At 55.8% G+C, this 5,437-nt stretch overlaps 1 long non-coding RNA gene across 1 annotated transcript; it reads right to left on the bottom strand.

Moving 5' to 3' along the window:
• Positions 1–2,664: 2,664 nt before the first annotated feature.
• Positions 2,665–3,475, bottom strand: LOC135309374 (uncharacterized). Its single transcript, XR_010369647.1, has 2 exons — positions 3,260–3,475; positions 2,665–2,985 (listed from the first exon to the last, which is right to left on the bottom strand). It is a non-coding gene; the product is annotated as an uncharacterized LOC135309374 (long non-coding RNA).
• Between the last annotated feature and the right edge of the window lie 1,962 nt (positions 3,476–5,437).

Here is a 5,437-nt window from a genome sequence, read left to right as displayed (position 1 = left end):
TGGTGCTCGGCTGAGCAGGGACAGCAGGCCCAGCCCAGGTGGGCATGGCTGCAGGTACCTGCGCTGTTCTGCGGAAGCGGCCACGGCTGGATTGCTGCTCCTGTGTGCGCTCCACGGCTGCATCTGGCAAAGAGCGAGCGCAGCCAGAGCTGAGGGGCTGCGGGAGAGGCCGGAGAACACAGCCCAGCCCTGCGCTCCCCAGGCAGGGAGAGCCCCGAGATGCCCCAGGGGGATGGAGCACAGCCACTGCGGGGTGTCTGCCTGGGCCCTCTTCCGTCCTGTCCATGGGCATGTCCCCAGGGGATGGGATGGGATAAGAGTGGATGGCATGGCATGGGTTCAAGCTGGCCACAGGCTCCAGCCCTGTGGTTCAGCTCTGCCACTCACCCTCCTGCCGTGGATGGAATGGCAGCACCTCTCCCGTCTCCTGTGCTGGGGCAGCTCCAGGGCCTTCTTCCTCCTCCCCCACCCAGGCCAGCTTGCGCTCTCTTTGGGGTCTCTGCTCCATGTCAGTGACTGGAGTTACTTGCAGGAGTGATGCTTTGGAAAAGGTCCGGGACACCAAGTCCCACGCTCTGCCCTTGAGGGCAGCTGCAGAAGAAAAGCCTCGGAAGGCCACAGGTCACAGAGTCCTGTGCTCTGGCCTGCAGGTCAGCTGCAGGAACAAGGCTGCAGAGAAGCTGCGGGTCAGACGTGAACGAGTGCACTGTGTGAGGGCTCCTCACGGTACCGCTCTGGCCCGTTGTGCCCCGTTGCATGCTCTGAGCATGGAAGCCTGGGCCACATGTCACAAAGGGCCCTTGGACACCGGGTTCCGTTCCATGCCACCATGGTGACCGTGCTGCAGCGTATCACCAACGGCCCTTGCACACACTGCCACCGGCCCTGGGACCTAGGTGGCCCAGGTTGGCAGGAATCCCTGGCCCCAAGTGTCTAAGACAGCCTGACAGGATCTTTAGGAAGGGCTCAGCCCATCAGCAAACGCTGCCCTGCTCTGCGGGCTCAGGGCAGCAGCAGGAGCCCCCAGGGCTGCCGAGGCAGCCGTGCTGGCAAGGGCGCGGGGCCTTCCACGGAAGCTGGCACGGCCTCCTTCGGACACGTCCCGGCTGCTGGCCATCCTAAACCCGCGGCTGTGACAGGCACAGGGAACGTGTGGGCCAGGGCACCAATGCTGCTCTGAGCCCTGGGGCCCGGGCAGCGCTGCCATCAGCAGGTGTGGCAGAGTCCCCGCCCAAGCAGAGCTGCCATCCCCCGAGCCCTGGCAGCGCTGCTGTCCCTCTCCTGCCCCAGAGACCTGCTGGAGGAGACATGGCCCCCCTCGCCATGGTGGCAGCAGCTCTGCGGGCCCAGAGCTCTGTGTCAGGGGGGCCTCGGTCACGGCACCATGACCTGGGCAGCTGCGAGGGCCCAGGCTGGCTGCCAGCTCAGCCTCTGCCCCCTGCCCCTTATTGGCAGCACCCAGTGGCTGTGCTCTGGCAGGGGCCCCCTGCCCTCCCTGTCCCCAGCCAGCCCAGCCTGGGCACCTCAGGGCTGTCCCCACCCTCCTGCTGAGGCCTGGCCTCGAGGGCTTCTGCCGCAGGCCTGGCCGACACTTAGGGGAAGCACCAGAGCAGCCGGGTGCCAGGAGCAAGGCAGGTGCTTTTACTGAAGAGCTCTGGGTGTCAGGGGCCTAGACCCAAATCTGACTCCGACATGCGTTTGGGATGAACGCGTTTTCATACCCTCATTGTTATATAACTACATATGAATTATTAATCTTATATTGTTCTATCCTATACATTGATTTCATCCGAGCATGGATTTTTGTCATTTCCATCAAACCCCCCAAACATCGTTTCTCATGATTCTTGTTACGATTAAACAATAATTCTATCCAATTACCAAACAATCATCGCATTTAACAATCATATCATTTATCATAGTTGTTCAATGATTATACAGGTGCAGTTTGGCATGATCCAGTCAAGCCTAACATTTTCCCAGGGCCTACCAGGCCCAACCTTTCTTTCCAAGCGTTCTGAATATCCCATGCTTCTAGAAACATTTTCTGCCTGTACTATCACCACCGCCCTGGCTCCTCAGGGGCCTCCTGTCCCCTTGTAGCCCCCTGCCACCCACTGCCACACATTGCCCTTGTTCCTTCCCACTGCCTCCTCCCGTCAGGGCATCCGCAGCACCTCATCCCTTCATGGCTCCGTCTCCTCAGGCTCTCCCCCAGCGCGGCCAAGCTGCCCGGCAGCAGCGCCGCAGCCCCACAGGAGCTCCAGAGGAGCCCCAGCCAGAGGCACCTGGGAGCCCTCAGCAATGCAGCCAGCAGCACACGGCCAGGAGGACACAGATGGCGCTTCCTGCCTGCCACAGGCCTTGTAGCCATCTCCAGGCACCGCTCCAGCAGGGATCCGCGCAGCTCCGGCCCTGCCCACCCGGTCTGTCGGCAACACAAAGGCTTCAGAAGAACCACCACAGGCCAAGGGGCTTCTGGCCATTGTCCCTGCAGCACTGCATGCCTGGGCAGCTGGCTGAGTGCAAGCACCATTTTCCCCCTTTCAGGGCCTCAGGACACCTCAGCCTGCTGTGCTGCTGAGCACAAGCTCTCTTTTCACCCTTTCGTCCCTCTTGCCCTGCAGACCCTGGGCAGCAAAGAAAAGCTCCTGGGAGTCTGTGTATTAGAACACATCCTATATTTACAATACAGATAAAAAACGGGAAAAAAGAAAATAAAAATATTAAAGAAATGGAAAATTCCCCCCGGCTCAGGTTGCCCCAGCAATGAGGGCCTCCTGGATCAGCTCTCCTCAGAGCTCCGGCAGTGCAGCCAGCCGAGCCCCGACAGACGAGGCCGAGCCTTCCAAGCCCTGCGCAGCTGATCTTGCAGCCTCTGGAAGATGGAATAGTGCCCACGCTGTCTTGCCCGGAGGACATGCAGTGTTTGATGTGCCAGCTGCGACAGGGCACTGCTCATGTCCTCCGTCAGGTGTTCAAGGGCTTCAAGAGAGAGGAACAGAGCCACGGTCAGAAGCTGGATCTGCGGGGAGCCGAGCAGAGCCCCCTGCCAGGGCCATCCCAGCCGGCTCTTGCCATGGCCAGGAGGGAGCAGGAACCAGGGGGATGAGCCTGAAGCTGCTGGCCACGAATGCCCCATGTGGCCCTGAAATTCCAGTGTGCTCTGCCCACGGGAGCAGAGCCCTCTGCAGCCGGGGTAGAGCTTGCAGCTGCCCCCGCTGTCAGGCCCCTCTGTCAGCCGGCTGCCCTCACTCACCACTGCAGATCAGCTGGAGCTCTTCCTGCTGCCCCCTCAGGTGCCGCCCAGCCACCCCTGTGAACACAGAGCCTGTCAGGGCGGCAGCGGCACAGCTCCCTGCCAGCGGCGCTGCCAGCGCTGCGGCCACACGCCCTGCTGGCCCGGCAGGGCTCAGCCCGGGCCCTTGCCGCACGCTGCCGCCCAAGGGCACGGCTTCCAGAGGGCGGCAGCAGCGCCCGGGCCAGGCGGGGCTCCACGGCGCCGGGCCCGGATGGCGCTGCCGGGGCAGCGGGCGGGGCTGGGGCCGAGCTGCGGCGGGCCGGGGAGGGAGCCCGGCCTCCGGGCTCACCCATGAAGCTGATGGCCGCCTCTCGCAGGGGCTCCTGGGGGCTCTCCAGGTAGCGCAGGGCCCGGCGCAGCTGCTCGGCCGCTCGGCTCGTGTCCTCTGCCAGCTGCAGAGAGCGGCAGCAGGGAAGGCTCAGCGCGGGCTCAGCCCCCAGAATTATTAATCTTATATTGTTCTATCCTATATGTTGATTTCATCCGAGCATGGATTTTTGTCGTTTTTGACACCGGCCATTTATATACAGACACCAACAGAACGGGACTACACCTGCATAGCATCGTTTGCTATTTATTTAAGAAGCATCAGTCTCATTACATGGCTATGGCAATGGATAGATGTGAGCAGCTCGCTATCCAGACAGAAGGCCAAGGAAACTTAATGTTGCAACATATTTTAAGATAGTTTCAGACCTAGTTTCAGCCAATTACATAGAGCAAAACCATATTGACAGTAGTTCTATCCAACCATATGATCCACATGTAGCTTTGGTTAAAACAATAGCAGCTTTTTCTCTCATACAATTGTTAGTTTATAAAAGACAAAGCATAGAGCCCTTTTCACATTTAACGTTCTAAATATTTACTAAAATATACCTTTTTGCAACTTTGAAAGCCAAACTATATAGCTTTATTGTTCTATTTCTCATGTCTTCGCTACTGCCGATATATCTTTTCTGCTGCTTTAGCATTTCACTATCCTTACTGTCACTGAGGCCTTTCTTTTTCCCAGCTTTCCTAAAATCCTCTAATCCCATGGATTCCCACAATTCCCCCTCTCTGTTGACTCAAAAAGAAATCTTCAAAACCGTGTCGTCCACTACTTGTTTTTCATAGCCCTACTATAAACACTTTTGCTTACTATTTGCTTGAGGCCTATTCTTGCGGACACTAATCATTGCTATGTTACAGCACAGCAATTTAATGCCGTGAAAGCCCAGTCAGTGCAAAGATATGAATCACTTCTGACAATAGTTATAAGTCACTGTTCAAAAAACTCTTGTCATTTCCAGGGTCTTAACTCAAAACCCTCCTCCATTTCTATACCTTCATCAGTCATTTCCATCAGATTTTGAACACTCTCTGTGCTTCCACTTCCTTCTTCTCTCTCTTGTATGACAAAAACTTCTCTGACTGTTTTGTTCATCATCCGTCACACACACTGAAGTATGCAGGGGATTACTATCAACATCATTATCAAAACACCCAATATATAAAGACCTATCTTGCAAAGTTGCCGTAGCCAAGGTGCAAAGCTCCATTCTTGGAACAGCTCATCCAACCAGGATTCACCATCCTCTTTAATTTGGGCTGTCAAATCTTTCAGTTTTTGTATGCTTTTTTGAATGGATTCTGAATGATCGGACAGGCTCATACAAGACAGTCCTTCAAATTCCTCACAACCATGCCCTTGTGCCAGTAAAAGAAAGTCAATTGCTGCTCTATTTTGAAGGGTAGCATGTCTAACACTATCAACATCAGTTAACCTATCACTAATGGCAGAGGATGTGGCATTAGTTTGCTTGCTTAGCCAACACCCAACTCGATCTAATTGTTTCAAAGGCACTGCTGAAGCCAATTGGGGTAAAACTATACCCGCTGAAACCCTTCTTGCAGCTTTCCAAGGCATGAAATCATTCTGACAGTTCCATCATAATGATGAGCAGATCTTGTTTTCCTTTGTTTCCATTTCATGACCACTTTAGCAGAGGGCGCGATTACAGTGAGCATCCCAATGCTACAAGGGCCACCTTCAAGGTGTGCTGGAATGCCTTGCCAAGCCCTGTCTCCACAAATGAACCAATATCCCTTAGGCAATTGCCATGGATAAAGCTCAGCCTCAGGAAGCACATC

Source organism: Passer domesticus, chromosome 10, assembly GCF_036417665.1.
Source record: "Passer domesticus isolate bPasDom1 chromosome 10, bPasDom1.hap1, whole genome shotgun sequence".
Lineage (NCBI taxonomy): Eukaryota > Metazoa > Chordata > Aves > Passeriformes > Passeridae > Passer > Passer domesticus.
Note: the sequence above shows the minus strand (reverse complement) of the source record. Positions and strands in the feature narration are given on the sequence as shown.